At 40.0% G+C, this 24467-nt stretch overlaps 1 protein-coding gene across 24 annotated transcripts in view; it reads left to right on the top strand.

Moving 5' to 3' along the window:
- The window catches only part of BNC2 (basonuclin zinc finger protein 2), a 433411-nt gene that overhangs the window by 352147 nt on the left and 56797 nt on the right, over positions 1-24467 (top strand). Inside the window, exon 2 of one of the 24 annotated variants that reach the window (XM_045882451.3) lies at positions 189-281. The exons of the other annotated variants lie outside the window; for them this stretch is intronic. The gene's annotated coding sequence lies outside the window, so the exon portion shown is untranslated. The remainder of the gene's footprint in view (positions 1-188; positions 282-24467) is intronic. 24 annotated transcript variants of the gene reach the window in all.

The following is a 24467-nucleotide window of genomic DNA, read 5'->3' as shown; positions in this document are numbered from 1 at the left end:
CCCACGTGGAGATGGCTAGGAATCCCTTCCTAAGGAGGCTGCCCAGAGCCTGCATGGAGTGGCCATCCGTGGAAGGACATGCTAACAACCAGCAAAGCTGAGCAGACTCCCTGAGTGCCTCACCTTACCACCAGGCAGTGCAGGGCTATGGGGAGCATCCAGGTCACACCTCCTCTGTGCGATTACAGGACTGTCTTCAGAAAAAGAGCACCATGCACCTTTTGACGGTGGCAGGACTGCTGAAACGCTGCTGATCTGATGATGGAAATGAAGTCCATGAGGTAGGAGATACTCACTTCAAAAGAAAACCCTCTCCAGCCCTTAGCGCTGCAAACTCTCATTCAGGGCAGCCCCTCGCTAGCTATCTGGGAACGACAGCACCAGTCTGAGGGCACATGTTTGCATAAAGTTTTCTCAGCAGTTTCTAGGATTCTCAAGGGCTTGGTAGGATTTTTTGATTGTTGAGGCAACCCCGTCCCCAGCTTTGGAAAGGATATGGATCTCTTGTTTCTGACAAGCAGAAAAAAAAAATGCACCTGGCTCTATTGTTGCCATAAATATTTAGGTGATGAAAATTCTCTTAAATATTTAAAGAAACTGCTGAGCATAGCTTAATCATCTTATTGAGAACCTTAGATTTAAAACTTAAATGTCTGTTCTTAGGAATGAAGCAAGTTAAACTGCCTTAAAAATAAAGTGCCTCACAGTTGTATTGTAAAATCTCAACTGGCATTAAGGTAATTGTGCTTAAGTACAATTTAGGGTCCTTTTGAATGTTGATTGTAGACACCATAATGATGCTATTTTTAATAGTACAATGCTAGTTCTAAAGAAATAAACCTATATTCTTTGTGCATGTGTCCTAAACAGAATCACTTAAGGGGAAAATGTAGTCTCTGAATACTTCACTTAGGAAAAAAGGGACAAATTATGGGTTGTGGCATCATTATGTTTCAAAAGAAAAGAAATGGGATCTTCTGTAGTAGAGACTCATACAGTCCAGAGTAGTGTGATCTTCCCAGAATCTCAGACCCTTTTCACCATGGCTAATCTGACTCCCATCAGTCTCCTGGGGGCTGGGATTAAATGCAGATTTTCTAGCTTATGTTAAGCCTTTATGGAAATTGGAAAAAGTGCCCTTTCTGGATAGATGCATCCAAAATCAGAGCACATGGCTTGGTCCCGGTGAACTAGACCTGAGCTAAGTTCAACCCCACCTGCCACTTTGGCCGGCCCCGTGTGTGTAATACACATGTTGAACCCTCCGTCCCCAGATTTACTAGATCCAAATCTCTAGGCAGGACACACCTGCTGCTAACAGGTGCCCTGGGAACCACATTATGTCAGATGGACAATCCTATCACTGTGGTTGTGCTTTTGAGTATGTGGTCTGTTTAAGTCTACAGTGGTCTCTTGGCCTTCAAGCCTCAAGTCCTCAGAGCTGACAGTGTGACTTCTAGGGTAGGAACAGGCCCACTCTACTGAACAGAAAAGCAATCTCACTTTATCTTGAATTTAAACAATATTTGGGAATATTTGCTGCTGATTTCTTTCCTCTTGCTGCTCTCTGTCATGTTAGACCAGGAAAGCATAGTAGGTTAAACTACAATCATCCTTTTTTAGTATCTGTTAATAGTTCAGATAAGAGTTGATGTTCCGTCACCACCTTATTCAGGCCCTAATCATTTTTCCCCCTTGGGAATCTCTGCAGCGGCCTTTTAACTGGTCTTCTAGTCGCTAATCTGTTTTCTCCTGCAATTCATAAAAGGTCACGCTTGCTTCTGTGACTTCCTTCTAGTTGGAGAAAAGTCCAGATTCCTCAACTTGGTATGCCAAATCTTGATCAAAACTCAAGAGAGAGCAAAACTCAGAGAGGGGTGCCTGGCTGGCTCAGTTGGAAGAACATGGGACTCTTGATCTCGGGGCTATGAGTTTGGGTGTAGAGATTACTAAAAAAATAAATAAACTTAAAAAAAAAAAAAACACCTCAGAATGATGCCCCCATATCAAAAGCCAAACTCTACAGGACTTACCAGGCTTGCTTGACTTGCCTCCCTGCTTTCCTCTCTGACCACGTCTCCCATTTCTCTCTCCCTCACTCTTTTGACTTTAACCACATTGGTTCCCTCTCCCTAAAATACTTTCCCCCCAGATATTAGATCTTGATTCTGAGGTCCCCTCAACAAGTCTCTCCTTCCCTATGGTATCTGAAATTCCAGGCTTCCCTCACCCCAAACATTTCAGATTCTCCTTCCCTACTTTGTTTTTTCCTTCTTAAAAATTACTATCTAATATAGTTCATATTTTATGGAGCCAGGCTGTTAGTTTTCTCTTCCCCCAGGACTTAAGCTCCCTGAGGGTAAGGATTTGCGTGTTTTGTTCACTAGGGTCCCCAGTGCCTAGAAAAGAATCAACCTTGTAGCCTGTGGTCGGTAAATGTTGGATGAACAGAGGACTGAGTGAATTTGACCCCTACCTGCCTCTCCATCCTCATGTCTCATCAGACTTCTTCATCTCCTACTTATTCACATCTTTCCAATCTGCAAGCTTTTTCTCTAAACACACCGTAATTTCCCACATCTTCAGTCTCTTTTTTTTTTCTTGCTGCTACCTCTACTTACTTGGCTCATCCCTTCAGACTTCAGAAGGCACCTCTGCTAGAAAGCTTTCCTGGGCCCTCTCCCAATACAGTACTAATTACATTGCCTGGTGCCTACCCTTTTGCCTAGCTTTTCCATTAAATCACACCACCTCCTTGAAGGTCTTATTTGGCAGTGTATTCTCAGTCCCTGGCACACTATACACATATCTTAAATATTTATTAACTGAGGAAAGGACGGAAAGAGGCTACAATTGATCTGGAGGATTATCTGAGCATTTCATTCATCTTTCTAGTCTACGTAGAATGTTGTATGTTTATTATAGGTGCTCAGTAAAGCTCTGAATGAACCAATCATTAACTCCCCTTTACTTTTTCCAATGCCTTAAATTTTAAATGTTTTTAATATTGAACTTTGAAGAACTCTTCTGAATTTATAACTTTGAGCTTCAGATTGTTGACCAAATACAGATATCATCAGACAGGGCAGAGAAAACCTCTTCCTGACACTAAAAATCTGTCATGATACACTGGCTGGCAAATGGATATTTCAAGGTCCTCTGTTTGGGTGTGTTTTCTGAGAAACACAAATTAGTAGCTTTGCATACTGTGTTTGTTCAAAACAGGACTTATATAAAAACTAAGTGACTTACTCAATTATAATTTTTTCTATGAAACATCTGAATAAAGATGAAATAACATAAGAGCTGGGGAATTCTAAATCTGCTTAATACTCTATAGTGTAGATGATCAACAGAAAATATTTTCAAAACTAATGTTGTGAATGTTATTTACACTAATGATAAAGAATGTTATCTCAGTAACGCCTATAAAAAACTTACCTATGGGGGCACCTGGGTGGCTCAGTCGTTAGGCGTCTGCCTTCAGCTCAGGTCGTGATCCCAGGATCCTGGGATCAAGCCCCACATCGGGCTCCCTGCTCGGCAGGAAGCCTGCTTCTCCCTCTCGCACTCCCCCTGCTTGTGTTCCCTCTCTCACTGTGTCTCTCTCTGTCAAATAAATAAATAAAATATTAAAAAAATAATAATAAAATAAAAAACTTACCTATGTGTTAAGTTGTATTAAGACACAGCATTTTAGGGGCGCCTGGGTGGCTCAGTTGGTTGAGCGACTGCCTTCGGCTCAGGTCATGATCCTGAAGTCCCTGGATCGAGTCCCGCATCGGGCTCCTTGCTCGGCAGGGAGTCTGCTTCTCCCTCTGACCTTCCCCCCTCTCATGCTCTCTGTCTCTCATTCTCTCTCTCTCAAATAAATAAATAAAATCTTAAAAAAAAAAAAAAAAGACACAGCATTTTAGATAGCAATAAAAATTTTAGCAGCAGTTTCCTGTGACTGATTTGTAATGATACTTATTACCCATCATTATTGAGTCAACCTTATATATAGCTATGGGGGAAAAGATTGGGCAGAACTTTGCTATCCCCAAAGGCTGTAGCTTTTGCTAGTGTTGGGATGCATGACATGTATTCCTAAAAGATCAGAAGTATATCGTGTGATTTCTCAGTGGACCATAACATCACAGCAGGAACACCTTTATAACCTGCCAGGTAAATACATCTTAAACTAATTCTCAGCCTGTGCTTTTGTTGTTTTGAGGAAACCATATGTAGTAGGAAATCCCTCTTATCTTTTGTAGCCAACCAATAGTTAGCTAGTTAATCTTATTTAAGTTGTGAAATTTTACCAAAACAAAGCAACCACACGTTTTAAGCATCTTAAACTTTGTGCATTCATTCTCCAAACTTTTGAGGTAGGGATGTCTATACTCATTGGAGTCCTAAACTGAATTTTTTTTTAAAGATTTTATTTATTTATTTGACAGAGAGACACAGCGAGAGAGGGAACACAAGCAGGGGGAGTGGGAGAGGGAGAAGCCGGCTCCCCACTGACCAGGGAGCCTGATGTGGGGCTCGATCCCAGGACTCTGGGATCATGACCTGAGCCGAAGGCAGATGCTTAATGACTGAGCCACCCAGGCGCCCCTCTAAACTGAATTTTTACAAAAATGACACTTGTAAGGTATGACTAAGATTTTCTCCTTTCATTGCTTTAAAGTGAACCTAGAACATGGATATGAATGAGTAGCCTTGAGTGCAGGAGCCTTGCCTCTTCTGCAGTTACCCACTGAGAGTAGGGTTTTTGAAGTGACACATCCTTGTCAAGGCTTCTGAAGGCATTCAACTTAGTTTCTGTAGAATGAACTTTTTTTTACAATCATATTTCATTGATTTTTTTTAAATAATATTTCATTAAATTATGCAACTTTAGGTGAAACTTATCATCAGGTCTAAGAACAAACAACTGACTTCATGACTCCATAGAAACAGGGTGGGTGACATACCAGAGTGTTGTTTTGTTTATTGAGCATGCTATGGATATCAATGTGCTTATAGAGGGAATGATGATTTTGATAAATTCGGTAGCACGTGTAGTCATAGTTTTTCTTTGTTTCTGTTCCTGTATAACTTAAAAAGAGGTGAGATATCAACTGAAAATAGTTCTAAGACACCAACAGTATATCCTTCACACTTCTGTGCACACGTGTGTACACACTTACACACACGCCGCAATATATATCTTTACTACCTCTCTTTTATTTTATTTTTTTATTTTTATTTTTATTTTTTTAAAGATTTTATTTATTTATTTGAGAGAGAGAATGAGAGAGAGAGAGCATGAGAGGGGGGAGGGGCAGAAGGAGAAGCAGACTCCCCGCCGAGCAGGGAGCCCGATGCGGGACTCGATCCCGGGACTCCAGGATCATGACCTGAGCCGAAGGCAGCCGCTTAACCAACTGAGCCACCCAGGCGCCCACCTCTCTTTTATTTTAATATGGCACAAGTGAAGTTCATTGTCTTTTTTCTTAAGCCTCTGATTTCCCAGTCTCCTTAAGATTACTGTCATTTCCCCTGCTTGCAAGGTATTCCATTGGAAGTGGAAAAAAAATATTTGATTCTTATCTTTGTTGCTCTTCTGTCTGGTCAGTTACCAAATCTTGTCATTTCTGGAAAATGCATCTTCCCCTCTATTTGAATGGCTGCCCCCCTTGATGAGACCCCCACTACCTGCTGAGTGTATTACTGAAATGGACATGATTTACCACTTAGCTGTGTACATCCTTGAAGCTGTGGCCAGATCCTTCCGTAAATTCCACTTTCATCATTTTACTTGCTACTCAAAATTCTCAGTGGCTTTTCGCTAACTGCAACATAAAATAAAAGAATATTTGTCTTAGTTGTCTGTGCCATTCTTAACGTGGTCCCATTCTCATTTAAAATGTCAGCTTCTGCTCTTTTATGCCCGGCGGGAACCTGCCGCAACCACATTACCTCCCATTCTTCTGCCCTCCAAGCTTGTACTCCATCTCCATGCCTCTGCTCACTCGGAGCCATCTGGCCTGTAGGAGCTCAGCTCTTTCATTCAGCTTGCTCAAATTCTAGAAGATCCCTGTCAACTCTTTCTTCCAAGGAATCCAACAGACTGTGAGCACCAGCAGGTTAGAGGGTTGGAGGCTGCCAATTCTTTTTTTTTTTTTAATTTATTTTTTATTTTGTTATATTAAGCACCATACATTGCATCATTAGTTTTAGATGAAGTGTTCCATGATTCATTGTTTGTGCACAACACCCAGTGCTCCATGCAGAACGTGCCCTCCTCAATACGCACCACCAGGCTAACCCATCCTCCCACCCCCCTCCCCTCTAGAACCCTCAGTTTGTTTTTCAGAGTCCATCGTCTCTCATGGTTCATCTCCCCTCCGATTTCCCCCGCTTAATTCTTCCCCTCCCGCTACCTTCTTCTTCTTCTTCTTTTTTTTTTTTCTTAACATATATTGCATTATTTGTTTCAGAGGTACAGATCTGAGATTCAACAGTCTTGCACAATTCACAGCGCTCACCATAGCACATACCCTCCCCAGTGTCCATCACCCAACCACCCCAACCCTCCCACCCCCCCACTCCAGCAACCCTCAGTTTGTTTCCTGAGATTAAGAATTCCTCATATCAGTGAGGTCATATGATACATGTCTGTCTCTGATTGACTTATTTCACTCAGCATAAGACCCTCCAGTTTCATCCATGTTGTTGCAAATGGCAAGATTTCATTCTTTTTGATGGCTGCATAATATTCCATGGTATGTATGTATGTGTGTGTGTATATGTATATATATATATATGTATGTATGTGTATATATATATACACACCACATCTTCTTTATCCATTCATCTGTCAATGGACATCTTGGCTCTTTCCACAGTTTGGCTATTGTGGACATGGCTGCTATAAACATCGGGGTGCATGTACCCCTTCGGATTCCTACATTTGTATCTTTGGGGTAAATACCCAGTAGTGCAATTGCTGAATCGTATGGTATGGAGGCTGCCAATTCTAACACTAAACGGAGTGTACTGCATTTTATTGATAGGTATCTAGTTGCATTTAACTCCTCAACTAGAGAATAAGCCCCTTCAGAGTAGGGACCCTCTCTTAAATTTTCTTTGTATCTTCCCTTCTTCTGAGAGCCCAGAGCACTTTCTGTCTAGCACACCTATACCGACCCCCTGATATGAGAGAACGAGAATGCCTAGACCATGGGCCCTGCCCTATAGATGCTCACAGTGTAACAACAATAACAAGTGTCCTTACACACACACACACACACACACACAATAGTAATTACATAGATGGTAAAATTTTTCTAATAAAAGTGTGAATTATATTTAGATGGGCATTTAGGGGAAGATGAGATTTCACTCTGATAACAGGGAGGAGGGTCTCTGGCTTGGGGCGATATTGGAATTAGATACTGAACAAACATTTAAATACGGGTGTTGTTAGAAGAATAGAAAGATATGTTTACTTGTTTTCCCCTACAAGACCTCTTTTTCAAGGGAAAGAGAAGCAGTATTGTTACTCGAGTAGGCATTAAGAGACGTAATGACTTGATCTAGTTCACGTAATTCCTCAGTGGCAGACACTCAGGGCTCTTACTCTACCACCAGGTGTTTCGAGCACTAGGTACTGTCTCTTCAAGTTCTGTTAACATTCCTTGGAGTCACCTGAACATCTGGAGGGATCTGAGTTTTTAGAGGGTAAGAAACTTTTCAAACCCCCCCCCTTCTGTAACACTCAAATCACTCAAGAATGTTTCCTTTTGAAAGCACTTCAAACCTGCCATGGAGTTAGCCTTTGGGGAGGAAAAAGGCGGGTAACATAAAATATCAGCCAAGAGCCTTTGAAGATGGGTGATGTGTTTTTCTCCTTAGGATGCTAAATCACACATCACCACACATGTGCAGAGAAAATGAAAAGTGTCAGAAACACATTTATGTAAACCCTGGATCATATTTGCATATTCGGCGTTTCAACTCGGCCCTCCTACCCTCAGACCAGCAATGATTAATGCTTTATATTTTGTCTTTTAAAAGATTTCTCTAGTCCTAGGATTTTGCTGTACATTAAAACTTAGTATCTCAATGCAAGGTGAGTTAGGATTATTAAACTATAGAACCTATTCTGTCTAATACAGTAACCACTAACCACGTGTCTATTAAACCTAAATAAAATTTTAAAAAGATTTCTGTAGTTGCACACCCACATTTCCAGTATCCATACCAAACTGGAGGTATGTGGTAAAGGTAAAATATTTAACAGATTTTAAAGATGTAGTACAAAAACCAATTGTCAAATATTAAGATTTTTTTTTAAGATTTTATTTATTTGACAGAGAGCACAAGTAGGCAAAGCAGCAGGCAGAGGGAGAGGGAGAAGCAGGCTCTCCACTGAGCAGGGAGCCTGACATGGGGTTCGATCCCAGGACCCTGGGATCATGACCTGAGCGGAAGGCAGAAGCTTAACCGACTGAGCCACCCAGGTGCCCCAAATATTAAGGATTTTTATATGTTGAACAGACAATATTCTGGACATGTTGTTTAAGTAAAATATATTATTAAAATTGAAGCTAATTTTATCTCTTTTTTATATTTTTATTGTTACTCGAAAACTTAAAATTACCTCATGTGGGTCAAATATTTCTATTTGACGCTGGCTTAGAAAACTCATGTTATTTTAAAATTCCATTGTTTTAGTATAAAGGTTTATGGTGAATGGGCATCCTAAACATTTTGAATAATAGGGTAATTAGTACCGACTAAAACATGATTTAGATGATTTTGTGACTCCTAACATTTTTTGCTTATAATTTTGACTGGATCTACCAATCAGTATTTTCCCTTTTTTGCTAAAAATGAAAGATTTTAATCCCTGTTCAGGCCATTATCTTTTAAAATTGTTTTTGGTTTTAAGCTAGTTTGACTTTAATCTTTGTTCCTTGATTGGCTGGTGGGTGAGGCTAACTGAATAATAGGGATGAGGATTCAGATATTTCATAAATGCTTTCACTACAGCACTTTTTTTAAAAATGGGAACTTAGAGTCAATACAGTATCTAAGACAGCACACTTAATCTTAAGTATTTGCAGGCTAAGCCCTGAATCAGATACTTTAGTGAATGAAAATATCTCCACATAGAACCCATTCATTTGCCAGTTAGAAAAATTTTTGTTTCCTACTAAAACATTTGACTCAGTAGCTTTCACATAGAAATTCCTGTGAATATCTCCACAAAGTTGCCTAATTTAGTTATGTGAGTCCAAATGAAGTTCAATGTAATTTTTCAGTTAGTTTAAGTCTAGGCATGGTTTATATAAATCCTGTTTGCCTCCGTATCCTGTTGTTATTTAATTATTTAAAAAGAGGTGTCTTGAGCAGAGAAGAGGCTTCCTAACTTAAGGGTTGTTAGTGTTTTATTTTTTTATGTTATTTGGAACATCAAGATATAGGTTGGGGAAAGAAAAAGAAACCCTTTGGTAGAAAATTGGAAACCTTTCTAAGAAAAAGCCATCTGTATGGTTTTGGGCTAACCTTACTGAACTTGTTTGTAATGACACACACAGAAATACAAGTAAAGGGAAAATGGTGCCTTTTTGTACCTAGTGGGATATGTAGTTTGGTACTACAGAGACAAAGAGCACCAAAGATAGAGCCATAAATAGTAGTAGTATTGGGGTTTTTGCTGAACTGAATCACGCTGATGTCTGAATATTTTCCAGTATTGAATTCTCTCTTTTAAATGTGAATCTTGTCCTGTTTCTCCATGTATGGTAAAATATCCATGGAAACAAAGTGGTTTCCTCGTGGTTTGCTTGTGTGTCCACATTGGTTCCTTACTGATCCTGCATTCGGAAAGACCAAACAGGCGTACAAGGTGGAGAAAGAATATTCCAGACAGCTGTTTTCCCTACTAAGGAGGACCCAGAGAAATGTGTATTTTTGAAAGCTACCTTCACTCCAGGTATTCGGCTTCTGGGCTCATACAGCAGTAGAAATGTTCCTAGAGTCTTAAGAGTGACAAGAAATTATTATTTCTTGAAGATAGCTGGTCCCTTTTTCCTCATAGGAGTTGGCTGGGGTTCAGTGCTCTCTTTGGTCTTATTTGAATGGTATTTTATCAGTCAGACAAAATAATATTCAACTATTAATATCGTTCTGCTAAAACAGTTTAGAATAAAGATTTAATGTTCTCTTTTCAGTGAAGAGCTTGTGCCCACCGTGCAGGACTGTAATAAAAGAGAAACAAATGAGGCAGCTCAAAGTTATGGCTCTCCATGGCTTTTAGGTCTCTCATACATTTTTATAAAACATAGATCAGAACTTCTGAATTGTTAAATTGGGTTATTTTTTAATGCAATTGTATTCAAATACGGACCTGCGAGTAAGCTGTTAGGTTTCAGTGCTGAGAACAGACTCTGTCCTGGCGAACAGACTTATTGCTGTTATTAAGTCCTCTGGTCTGTAGCCAGGAGAGGACAATTGACCCCAACACTGTGAGTCTAGCTGATCTTCAAGTAAACCGGTGCCCCTCCAGCTCAGCTCTGGGCTCACCTTCTTGCCCTTGGGCAAACAAGTAACCGGCTCACCCATCTCTCTTCTCATCTGTAAAAGGAACGTCTGGAAGGTGTCACTTCTGGATTCCCCAGTGGATTGAAAAAGCAAAGATGAGATGAAAGATGTCATGTGAATGTCTCAGTTTGCTGCTCCTTAATAATTTGCACTCCCCCTAGAAACCTAAAGGCGAGCTTTGAAGAACAGAAAATAAATTTTAGCTCAAATAGTTGAGAGTGTTGATATATCATTAAATGTCTGTGGGAATGTACTTTTGCATTAGGGTTTGATTATGTAAGCATGGCTCAAAATAACTTTATGTAGGGACTCTTTTACACGACGCTGTCCCAACTGTAGTACTGGGATGGTAATAACATGGCTACATACTGATTTTAGTGTGGGGGAATTAAGATAAAGTGCAGAGTGGGCTTCAGCAGGAATTATTCCTTCCCCAAGCTAGAAATTTACCCCAGCCTCAAATGAAGGAGGAACACGGAGTCCTACAAAACCAGGGATTACATTATTATTCTTACCTCAAGAAGTACGATTCCTGTCCTGACACTTAAAGAAGACTGAAATTTAACACTCAGGTCTTCATTTTTGCACGAGTCTCTAACTCTCAGGCTGAAATAAGAGTGGAAGAGGCCAGGATCATCCGAAGTAGATGGATCACCATGACAGGTTGTTTTGACTTAGTGAAGTTCTTTGCATTAAAACAAACATCCCTAAAACACATTAGCCTCCCAGCACAGGAGTGGGAACACACAGAGCAGGAAGCCTGCAGGGGTCTTTAGGGAAATCTTGAGTGCTTTGGGGTGATTTATTTTCAGAAGGTTTGAACTAGATGAGCTCAAGAGAAGATGGGAACATTCGCGATGGTGGGAAAACAAAGTAAAGGACTTCTTTCTCCCCTCAATAAATGGTCTCCCTGGAAAACTGTTGCAAATAAATGTTTTGTTCTTCTGTTTTGTAGGAGTAGGAGGTGGAGTAAAGTTCTGGATTGCATGAAACATGGTTTTTTGTTTGTTTGCTTGTTTGTTTTGGTAAGCTCCAGCAACCTGAGATGAGCCCATTGAAGGGCGGGACCAGCCCTGAGAGACCCAATATGATGCCTTGACTAGGTTAATGTGAAGTTGGTTTCTTATCAAATTAAGCAGAAACTGCAGAAGGCTTGTGGCTTTGAGATTAATTTAGCCTCTGAATCCAGAATGACCCATAAACCAGGTTTTTGAGTAACAGATGCTTAGTGAGCATTATTGACCCAAGTTTACAAACATGCAAACTGGGCTAGAAAAGATTTACTGGAGCAGAAGGAAAGCCCAAGTTAGAGGGAGATACGTACAGATCTCGTGTATCCAACTATGAATCAACTTCCTTTTCTAAGGCAGCTCAGAGCACTTGTATTAGATGTTACTAAGAATGGTCATTTAAACCAAAGCTGAGCCCCTGGTATTCTCTCAAAGACAATGAAATTGTTATGTAGATTCAGAGAAAAAGGAAATCAGAACTACTGTGTGTGTGTGAGTGCGCACGCGCTCATGTATGCATGTGTGTATTTAAGGAATTTTTCAGGAACCTAAGGAGCAATGAGTTCTTCTTTGTTAAGGGATGTTATGAAACCACTGTAATGCTCTTTTATACCATGGCTGTAATTATAACCACAGGGATATTGTGTTCTCAAACAAATATTCAAGCTCCCTGATACCACGTTGCCTAAAGCCAAGCTTTGCATATGGGTACATGTAACGTTGCCCATCACTTGTCACTGGCCTTCCCCTCTCACAGTGGGAAGGTCTTTACATGCCAGTCTGCGCCTGGCATGTTGCTTTTGTTTGTCTTAGGTTCATCATGTCCTTTATAAAAAATGAGAACATATAGATCCTTGGGACATAGCACCTGAAATGTAAGGGCTTGATAGGGTGTGCACATGTAGAAACAAGTGCTCTCCTTTGGAAATTTCTTCATGATGCAGTTGTATGCGATTGGAACAGTTGGAAAGAGGAAAATTAGATCCACTTGCACACCAGACAGCTCTGTTTTTAACACATGATTATTTTATTGGGGTGTACATTAATTAATCCTGAAATAAGATCCTGTGTGACATTCAAAGTTGTGTTGAGTAGCTCAGAGTTTAAATATTTTAGTTTTACAACTCTGTTATGCTGGCAGCCAACAATGGTGTCTCAGTGAAATCAGCATATGAACCCTGCTTGTGATGACATCTGGAAAGCTTGTTTTATCTATAAGCACAGTTGTAGACAAATGAAAGCAGACAGATGTAAGGCTGGGGTGGCATCTTCGCCTCAAGCGCTCTCTGGCTGTACATTTTCCAGTGTGTCAAAAACAGGGAGCTTTTTTTCAGGGGTGGAATAAAAACATTCTGTCACATCCATACACCAGCTACTGTGCTGCCTTATCTGAGCTCTGAGGTGTAAAATGACATATATTGTTCAAAATTTAACAAGAGGAAGAGTTAGGAGTCCACAGGAGGTGGCTGGATGTGAGGGGTACTTGATACAAACACAGAAGATGTCTTGGTGTCATTTTAAGTCAATCGCAATCCTTTTCTCCAAGGAGAGCCAGGAGGGATGCTAGGATTGTCAGAAGGGGATTTGGAGTTTCAGGTGTATTTTTCTTTTCTTATTATCTTTATCACTCATTGTGAACAGCACCCACTGTGTACTAAGCACCTACTGTGTACAGGGAAGTTGACACAGTACTAAGTTCATGTGGGTGGGTCAGAGATAAGCTTTTGGAAAGGGCTGTGCTTAAAGATGGGTACTTAGAAGTCTGAAAGTCAGTAGGGTTTCATGGTTGGCTTTCAGGTCATTTTGCTCAGGGACCATTCTTTAAGAAATTTTATACAAGGGCACATTGCCTTTTATCTCACTCTTCTTTTTTGTTGTTTTAGAAATAGGTATACCTCAAAATATGCATACATATATGTATATGTATTTGCTGGAATTTAGGTTAAAGCAAACAGTTTTTAAAGTTCTTGACCCTACAACAGCAATAGACTTTGCTCTACCTACTATGGATATGAAGTCCATATTTTCATCTCTGGGGATTTATGACTCCATATTTCATGGTATATACTGTATATACCATGTAACTGTCACTAATTGTTAAATATATTCTACTGAAATTTTAGGAAGCCAGATAAAATCTTGTTAAGCATCTGTGTAAGAACTGGATTGCCAGCTTGCAGCCAAAAACACATAGTTTTATAGTACTGGAGTCTTTTATCTGAGGAAACCGCATAGATATATGTAATTTGAGAGCAGTGAAATAATGGAAATGTAGGGAAGGGAATAGTATGGCCTAAGGAGGTGAAATATGTTCAGTTCCTTATGTCCAGACAAAAGTCTCTCTTGGCTTCTAGCAAGTGTCTTTTTCAGTGGCTGGAGGTGGTTAGGAACATCCTCTTTTTTACTTTCTTTTTAGCAATAAAGTTGCATTATGCTCTTAACAGGGGAAAACACAGATGTCCGTTTCCTGTCCCATTCCCATGGCGCCATCATCAATCCTTTGAAAGTGCATGGTGTTGAGAGCCACTGAGCCTTGAAAAGTGCCTTTGTGTGTACAAAATGGCACTTTTTTGTTTTACATATGGCTAGGCATGATGGAGAAAAAAATATATGTGTAATCGAAAATGTACAGCAAATTGCCATTTGTACCTGCAAGGACTAACTGGTCTGGTCAGTGGGATTGTCAGGGCTTTAGTAACACCTGAGTGAACTGATGGGCCAGCCAAGGGAAGCCACTGGACCTTTGCATGACTTTTCACTTAAAGCCATGTGGGGGCCCAGTGAATCCATCAGTGTTCTTCGAGACTCAGTCTAGCCCCAGGTGCCCTGGATTTTTAGTGTTGTAGTGACTGATTCCTCTGAATGTATTCATTTAAATTGGAAACACAGAGGGGAGGGCATCTTTTCTTGATTCTTGGGATCTTGTTTTACCTGCTAGCATTAGGATCAGAAAAGAGGTAAGAGGTTTCATAAATTATCTGCAGGCCGTGGAGTTGGGAAACCAGGAAGATTTCACGTCCCATCATCCTTCTTCCAAAAATTGAGAGTCTCAGTGTCAGTTTTTACAGTCCCCTTCCTCAGGGTCAACTTGAAATTTAAACTATTAAAATTGAGACCTTAATTCTTTCTTGTGTCATTCAGTTTAAGAGATTTTTTTTTCTCCTTTGGGTTTGAGTTTCTTCAGCTGAATATTTAATTTTTAAATGTTTGCCAACACCATTAGATTGCTGTAGTGGATATATAATAGCCACCAGGACCTTGTGCTGATACTAATTTGATTTGTTTTTAAGTTAAATGATGCTGCTAACTCTGTAGTGCTATTTGGTCACCTTGAATTAATCAGAAGTATCCTTTATGAGGCCATCTTTTGGAAGGCTGTGTCTGGCCCAGATTAAAATTATGCTTTTAGCAACGTTAAAAAAAAAAAATTATGGATCCCTTCATGGTATTAGTGTAAATAGTCATTTGTACTGATACACATCGATCTTACATTGTTATCATTATTATTATGGACAACACTTGGTGCCTACAGTGCACCACATGCAGTGCTAAGTTTTTTCCTGTGATTATTGAGTGTTTATTATATGATTATATCACAGGCACTTTGGAACTTTGATTATCTTATATAATTTTCATAATGATCCCATGAGGTTGATACTACTATTGCTTTATCGCCTCCATTTCGTCAATGAAGACACAGGTTCAAAGCAGTTAACTAACTTGTTCAAGATCGCACATCATTGTGTATTGGACTGTGTGTACAGTCATTGATTCTGTACTCAGCATACATATTTATTTCATGTTCCAAACATATTATAACCATAATGTACCTTGTACGTGTGTTTTTTACTTAGAAAAACCTATTGATTTCTTTTTTTTTATTCTTATGTTAATCCCCATACATTACATCATTAGTTTTAGATGAAGTGTTCCATGATTCATTGTTTGTGCATAACACCCAGTGCTCCATGCAGAATGTGCCCTCCTCAATACCCACCACCAGGCTAACCCATCCTCCCACCCCCCTCCCCTTTAGAACCCTCAGTTTGTTTTTCAGAGTCCATCGTCTCTCATGGTTCATCTACCCCTCCGATTTCCCCCGCTTCATTCTTCCCCTCCCGCTACCTTCTTCTTCTTCTTTTTTTTTTCTTAACATATATTGCATTATTTGTTTCAGAGGTACAGATCTGAGATTCAACAGTCTTGCACAATTCACAGCGCTTACCAGAGCACATACCCTCCCCAGTGTCTATTACCCAGTCACCCCATCCCTCCCACCCCACCCCCCACTCCAGCAACCCTCAGTTTGTTTCCTGCGATTAAGAATTCCTCATATCAGTGAGATCATATGATACATGTCTTTCTCTGTTCGACTTATTTCGCTCAACATAATACCCTCCAGTTCCATCCACGTCATTGCAAATGGCAAGATCTCATTCCTTTTAATGGCTGCATAATATTCCATTGTGTGTGTGTGTGTGTGTGTGTGTATATCACATCTTCTTTATCCATTCATCTGTTGATGGACATCTTGGCTCTTTCCACAGTTTGGCTATTGTGGACAACCTATTGATTTTTTTAAAAGATTCATTGAAATTGAGCATTGGCTCAGTTTCCCAAATTAACTAGTCAGTTCATAAGTTTGCAGTAACATCAGTGATGGTAAAGATGTAACGTATTCAGTTTCCCTTAGGCATAGAGTTCTTTTTGTTGGCTAGAGAAGCAGGGCAGTGTATTGGTTGGTGGAAGAGTCGGCCCTGTAGGTTGCTGGAGTTTGAATCCCACCCCTGCCCCTTATGAGCACTGTTTGATTCTTTGTGCTTCATGTTTTATATCTTTAAAATGGTGGTGAGAATATTCATAGTACCTGTTTTATGAAGATATTACATGTATTGAGTGAGCTAAAATATGCAAAGCACTTAAGACTGATACCTGCCATATAGCAAATACTGTATGAGAATTAGCTGCTATAATTATTTTGTGGCTGTTACTGTGATAGTAACTTAAACCGACATATGAGGCTTGCAAGTAATTTTCAAATTTTCAGAAACATTTGGAGACTGTCAAAGGTAAGTATTCTTCCAAAGGTTAAGTTATTACAGATAACATCTTACTATCTTTGTGCTGAGCTGTTAAAATAAACAGATAAATAACCTAGCAGATATTCTTCCCAGAGTGCATAAAGAAAGAATTTGGAACTCAAATGGAAGTAAGATTATATTAGTCTAAACTAAGCATTTGAAATGTTTATATCTGTACTTTAAAAATGAGTGCTGACCTGGTGATAGCAAGAATTTTTTCCCCTGAAATTGTAAATTATCTGCCTGTTGTCTCATGCTGATCAATGATACATAAAAAAGACCCTTACAAGCAAATATAATAAAATTATAATTGTGAAACTTAGATGGTAGATACATGGATGCTCACTGTACAGTTCTTTCAACTTTTCTGTATATTTGAAATTTTTAATAATGAGGGACGCCTGGGTGGCTCAGTTGGTTAAGCATCTGCCTTTGGCTCAGGTCATGATCCTGGGCTCCTGGGATCGAGTCCCGCATCGCATCCCGCATCGCATTGGGCTCCCTGCTCAGCTGGGAGCCTCCTTCTCCCTCTCCCCTGCCCCCCCACACCCCTGCTCATGTTCTCTCTCACTTTCTTACTCTCTCTCTCAAATAAATAAAATATTTTTTTTTAAAAAGAAAATTTTAATAACGAAATATTGGTAGGGGGAGACTTATAACATTGCTTCTCACTCACTGAAAGGAAAACAAACCTCTCTGAAGCTTGAAAACCTTTCCTAGACCCTGTGTTCTCTAGCATGATAAATGGCAGTCATGGTGGTATGGAATTCACATAGAAACACACCCTCTAAAATCCCATTTCAGTCTCACTTGGGGATGTATTTTCTTACCACCAACTTTTTTCTTTCTTTCTTTCTTTCTTTCTTTCTTTCTTTCTTTTTTTTTTTTTTTTTTTGAGTCTTTCTGGTTTTTTCTGTGAATTGAATTCTCATTTGCGTTTTGGTCATTGCTTAATATCAGTGTCATGCTTCCTTTCTTTAGTCAGAGCTGGAAGGAAGATCTTTGAGGGAGAGCCAAGAAGGCAGGGTACCACAAGGTAGTTATTTCCATTTAATGCCACTCTTACACAATGACATTTCTTTGTGACCTAGAAGAGTTTGCCAGGAGTTCTGTGGTTAATATAGAGCTAACATATTCTGAGGCTAATAAGCATCTGTACATTAGATGATCTATACTTATTACATCTAACAGTCCTTTCATTCTGTAATTTGTGTTAAAAGATGTTTTTAAGATGAATATTCTGTGTTGCACTAACACTGTTCATTGAAGAGTAAGATTAGAAATTAGGTTATGGATGCCACCAAAAAAAAGGCAGCATTTTAGAACTGTACAGAGTAAGTATTAAGTTGAAAATGTGCATATTCTATATCTTTTTTGTCATGTGTCTTTTTAAGATAAAATGCATTTTCTTATTAACTCTAGAGTAATGGTTGTTGTAAAGTATCCCCTTCTTCTCTGTGCTACTCAGACCACATCTTGAATCTTGCATTTAGTGCTGGGTATCACCTTGTATGGAGGAGTGTTGAGCAACTGAAGTGTGATCATTAGTGACCAGGGTGGTGGAGGATCTGCAGACAAACCATATGGGTGAGGGGATCAGTTGGAGATTCTGATCATGTTGGGTCTAGACAAAAGCCTGCCAGAGTGGCATCTCCTCCCCATCTGTAAGGGCTTCCACGTGGACCAGGAAGCCGACTGATTCTGTTAAGGTCTCAGAGGACTGAAATTTATAGGAAGGCAGACCTCAGCTCAATGAAAGGAAAGAAGTGCAGCAGTTAGAACCATGAAACAATGAAACGAGCTGCCTTTTAATATAATGAGCCAGATGCAGCTGGGGTTTTTTTGTTGTTGTTTTTTTGTTTTTTGCCTGACTTCTCCTGTCATCTATTTGCAGGAGATGGCAGGATGCAGGGGCCCACCCAAGCCTTTTTCTAAAGAGAATGATACTTCCTGAGCACCTCCAGAAAGACATGCCAAGAAGTTCAAATAGCGGGCCAGGCGCCTCCCCAAAAGTAGAGTATCCTCTTTGTTCTGGGAGTCCGTTGTACAGTAGAAGCTAAGGGAAGTTTCTTTTCAAGTCTGCTCTTGGGATGTCGGTCTTTTGGATGCACTCAAGGGAAAGTGCATCTTAACTCAGGATTCTGATACAAAGAAATAGATTAGTTTTTTGATTAAAAATAGAAAATTCTATAATGTTAAAGCTGAAATGAAAATATAATTATATACTATTCATCTTTTTCCCATGCATTCATTTGTTTAGGGTTATAGGAAATAGTCTAGATGTATACGTATCTTCCAGTGAAGGCCTTAGGTTTTCATTTATGTTTGGAACTACAAGCAAATAATGCACAATTTTTATTTCTTTGTGTTGAGGAGGAAAGCACAAACAATTAAAAATTTAAAGATAAGATGTTTCTGTAACAGATCAAGAGAATACTATAAGAATAGCCCTCTCTTCTTGGAAAAATGTTTAAGGTTGACATTTGTAAACAAATGGCTCTCGTGGTGGATGATGGCTTTGGCTGCTGCTTCTAAGCTTTGACGTCTTGGTTTGATAAGAAAATTAAGGAGACTTGTTTTTTTGTTGTTATTTATTGCTTATTGTTTCCTTGTCACATTTTTATAAAGGAATGTTTGTCTTTAGAAGCAAGTACTAGAAACTGAAGGTAATCAGAGCCTGTTCCAAAGCTGAATCACACTTGGACCATTCTTCAAGGAGTGGTCTTTCTCTGTCTTACTTCTGCCTTTCACTCTCCTCTCTCTCTGGAGCAATATGGGGGACACTCTTGTATTTCAGTTCCAGTTGCATATGAAGGGCCCTCTTGAGGGCTTCTGCTACTTTTTGTTTCTTCTGGATCCTGCATTATTTCCAGCGGTTTCACTCGCTTCGTTCTCCACTGTAGACACATGTAAAAACCCATAAAATGTAAAGTTTTTGTACATTTTAAAACCTTTGCATCATTGTATTTATTTAAAATATGATTTCAGGGGCACCTGGGTGGCTCAGTCGTTAAGTGTCTGCCTTCAGCTCAGGTCATGATCCCAGGGTCCTGGGATCGAGCCCCGCATCGGGCTCCCTGCTTGGCCAGGAGCCTGCTTCTCCCTCTCCCACTCCCCCTGCTTGTGTTCTCTCTCTAGCTGTCTCTCTCTGTCAAATAAATAAAAAAAATAAAAAAATAAAATCTTCAAAATATGATTTCAGGAACAATTGGCTTATAACATGAAAGAGCTAAGAAAATGAATAGAACTTGGCGTGTGTAGGGAGACTCTCAGGAGACAGTGGTAGGTTAATTCAGCTTTTAGCCATTTAACCAGTATTTGTTGAATTCCTACTGGGTGCCAGGCACAGTTGCTAGGTTCTCGACATTAAAATGGTGAGCAAGATAGATGTGGTTCCTACCCTCATGGAACTGACTACATAAGCATATACATGTAAATCGTCATAGTCTTTAAACACTCATACATACACACAGAGGGCCTTAAAAAGCAAGTGCTTAGGGGACTTCTGGAACTGTTTCCTTGAGAAAGTGAGTTTTGAGCACAGATCTGAAGGATGAGTTGCAGTTCTTGAGGGAAGTGGGCAATGGTGGGGGTTTGCAGGCAGAAGGAGGCATGGGCTGCTGGAAGAACTAGCAGTGGAAAGCTAACTGGAGCATCCCTGGTATGGAGTGGAGAGACTCAAGAGCAGTGAGGGGGCCTACCTCGAACACACACGTGCCTTCTCTGCTGCTATTTTTTTGTGGTCCTTCCAGAACTTTCCTAGGATTATGTCCACAAGAGAGAATATGCTGTTTTTATTGTAATGAATCATAATGCTCTATTTAAGGGCTTCTAGAAGCAGTAGAACTACCAGTGGTGTTGGGGTCTCACCTCTTCATGGCAGATCTTTGGAAGGAAGCCCTCTGAGTTTTTCATGGTGGATAAAGTAAAACTCCTCTTGCTCATTGGCTTCTCCTCCAGGCTGCCCCTGGTAGGCAGCTGATAGGAGATCTTTTGGACATGGGCATTGCTTTACTGTTGACAGAAAGACATGGTGAATTTGATTAAATTAAATTAGGAGCATGTGTGTGCTTGACAAAGTGAGCTAATGAAGGAAAATGCATCAAAAGGATTTATGGTGAATTGATTAAAATTTTTCTTTGCAGAAAACCCTTCCGGCTTACCGCTTGGAATTATAAGGCTATCAGTGCTTCTAGGCCCTCCAGGTCCTCACTTGCCTTTGCAGTAGGCAGTTAGGGGACTTTTCCTTCCTTTGAGCAGCCACTCTGTCTGCAGCCTACTCTGTTGCAGGCAAAAGTATTCCCAACCTGCAATCTGAATTGCACGGAGGAAAGAGGATAAAAGACACTATTTGATTTATTAATTTCTAGTGGATTAGAACTACAAATGTTTGCTATGTTTTTAATTTGAGAAGTAGAGAGAATCACAGCAGCTTTTAATTATGCATTTTGTGTAATGCAGCTCTGAATAGAGCAGAACAAAATTAAAATTGTGGATCAAATACTAAATCTGAGTGGATACCAAAGTGTAATGCTAATGGTTTTGCATCTTCCTGGCATTATGTCAATAATGGCTCTAATCACATTAAGTAGAGAGCCCATTAGCTTTTTCTTTGCAGCAGCATGCACCATAGCAACATACTGTGCGTTCTGAAATAACTTCTGACATATTTTTTAAAGCATTGCCGTGTTCAGGCTGAGGGGCATGTACATAATGTACATGTGTGAACATGGATGTGTTCACAATGCTGTATGTCCAGTGATGTTCTTTTGTTAGTATAATAGGTATATTAACCCTGCCTAACATTGTCTTTGAAAAATGCAACCCAGTGCCCTTATCTTCATAAATTTAGTAGATTCTCTGCTGTTTTCATGAGACTAAAGCTTTGCTGGAATTCGCCATGGTATAAAATCAGATCTACTTGTATAGCATTATACCTAGAGGGATGAAAGGCCTTTTAATATTTCCTTTCTTTACTCTGTTCTGAAATGGCATGACATTTTCTAACTGTCCAGCCCTATATAGTTCTGTTTCTGTGTTGAAGCTGGAACAGAGAAGTCTGGTTGAGTTTCGTTTGCTTTAATGCCATCTCAGGACCAGTTTGGTAGAGTGCTTTTGGCTCCCAAGATAAGCTCACCATGTGGTTTCATCATGGGTGTTCTTAGTGACTGGGAGACTAGAATTAATATGGTATGTAAATATTTCTTCTTTGAGTAGAGGAATATTGAGTATTCTTAAACATTCAAAAGACTTAAAATTTTTCAGAGACGTCTTCAAGTGTAACTAAAACTCTTTGGTTTTTCTGTTATTACACTATATGAAAATAAACTAGGAAGTTGATAAAGGAATTTTCAAAATGGTAGTATCACAGAGGCACTTTGTTCTCAATATGTGTAGGGCTTGATGACTATTCTTCCTCCCCAAACCTTCACTCAACTAGTATATGTCCATCTCTGATGCTTTCTTCTTTCTTTCTTTCTTTTTTTTTTTTTAAGATTTTTTATTTATTTATTTGACAGAGAGAGAGACAGCGAGAGAGGGAACACAAGCAGGGGGAGTGGGAGAGAGGGAGAAGGAGGCTCCCAGCTGAGCAGGGAGCCCGATGCGGGGCTCAATCCCAGGACCCTGGGATCATGACCTGAGCCGAAGGCAGATGCTTAACGACTGAGCCACCCAGGCGCCCCTGCTTTCTTCTTTCTTACCTCCTATATCCACTTGTCACCCTTTCCCCCAAATGCTGTTGTTTTAGTCTTCGCTGTTGTTTTAGTCTTCTGAATAGCCCTTGAACCCATCCTGTCATCTCCAGCCAAACTCAATGCAGGCCCTCATTGTCTTTCCCATGCTCATGATAATGTTCCTAACTGTTCCTCTTTCTGCTGTATTATAAGTGATATCTAAGAAAGCATAACATATAATGATGTATATGTGGAGTTTATTGTTTTCTAAGAGGTATTCTTTTAAGTTAGGATGCATAATTCTAACTCTTATTCAAAATTAAGGATAAGCACCCTTAAATATTACAGCTGATCACTGCATTCCATTTGTGCAGTTACAAAGTACAGTTCTCTTAGAACTTGAAAGCAAATGCTACTGAAGTCAAGTGTTGGATATGTTGTCTGTTTATCTTTGGTATCAAAGACCTAGGGAATTTGGAGAAACATCACACAGCTTTTAGAATTATTCAGACAAGCTGTAATATCACATGACTGCTCCCCCAAATGTTAAGACATTACTCACTAGATCTTAAGACATTTTAAGTACTTAATCATCATAATACCGTAATGAGATAGTCAGGAATGAAATTTAAATCACTTTAAATTGGGGCAAGGAGAGGTAAAGTGACTGCCCAAGGTTGCTTTGACAGTGGTTAAACTAGGATCAACTCTAGAAATAGTTGCCTTTTTATTTTTATATGTTAAATATACTTCCACTTAGCCTTTTAATTCAGAAGAGTTAACTTCAGCTCCTTAAAGAATTCATATGTGCTACCTTACATACATGTGTGGCAGTCTTACCTTTTCAGAGCACTTTCAGGTTTGTCCCTAAGGGAAAAAGGTAGGGTACCTTTCTGAAGATGAGAAATACAGGGGCTCCTGGGCGGCTCAGTCAGTTAAGCATCTGCCTTTGGCTAAAGTCATGATCCCAGAGTCCTGGGATTGAGTCCTGCGTCGGGCTCCCTGCTCCGCAGGAAGCCTGCTTCTCCCTCTCTCTCTCTGCAGCTCCCCCTGCTTGTGCTCTCTCTCTGTCAAATAAATAAAATCTTTAAAGAGAGAGAGAGAGAAATACAAAACTGGTCTATCATGACAATCTAAATTTTTCTGACTCTTAGTCCGTGGCATTCTACCACATCCTGCTGCCAGATTGGCTTCCCTCTTATGCAGAGATAACAGTGTTCCCAGTGACAAGTGCCTTTCTGTCTCACTGCACATTGGAAGCACTTCTAGGAAAAGGTAGGAGCCATCTGATTTGTCCATCTAGTATCTTGCCCAGCTCCAAGGTCATCTCCTAGATGCCTGGCCTCCAACATTGTGGTCTCCTTTCTGACTAGCTCTAACTGGGAAATCTTCCATAGCTACAGCTGCCACCTTTGGGTAGATGACCCATATCCGATTCCCAAGCGTCCATCGTCCTAGGTACCACAGTTCCACATTCTCAAATGTCCACTGTATTTTTATGCCAGATGGCACTATCAGTAAATACATATCAACATAACTACAACTGAATTTTTTATATTTTACATTCTACCCCCTTTCCTAAGTTGTTGCTTCTCATGACTTCCCACATTGACCTTTCATTTTCGCAGTAGGGCCTCCAAAGGCTGAGTTGTATGGTGTACCTCCTGGTAGTTCTAAAGTTTGATGAAACATAGTCTTTACCTCCAAGAGACTTAAAAAGAAGAAGAAATATAAGATGTGGATCATACCCTACTTGTATTTCAGGAGTTTCACTATGACTGCAGGCTGGAGACTAGTTTAGGACTGAGGGAATGGGGGACCCAGTCTGGAAGGAGGTGGAAGGTGACTGAACCAAGTGCCTGTGTTTGAATTTTTATCCTCAAAGAGCACACAGTTGAGTAAAAGAGAATAGATATAGGCAAGAATCTAGGAGAGGGTAAAGCAATCAGGACATGTTTAGAAAGCTTAGATCTCAGTTTTTGCTAGTTTCCATTATTTTCTCTTTGTTAGACAAATGTTAGGGCATCATCTCTCATGAGCTATTTCCACCTTTTCTATCCACACACCCCTGCCTCAGCTCACCCACCTACCTATCTCTTTCCCTCTCTCCCCCTCCTTAC

Source organism: Mirounga angustirostris, unplaced genomic scaffold (genome assembly GCF_029215605.1).
Source record: "Mirounga angustirostris isolate CCGP_5_RB_7025 unplaced genomic scaffold, mMirAng1.0.hap1 SCAF_15, whole genome shotgun sequence".
NCBI classification, from domain to species: domain Eukaryota; kingdom Metazoa; phylum Chordata; class Mammalia; order Carnivora; family Phocidae; genus Mirounga; species Mirounga angustirostris.
The sequence above is the reverse complement of the archived record's forward strand: the minus strand, read 5'-3'. Positions and strand labels throughout refer to the sequence as shown.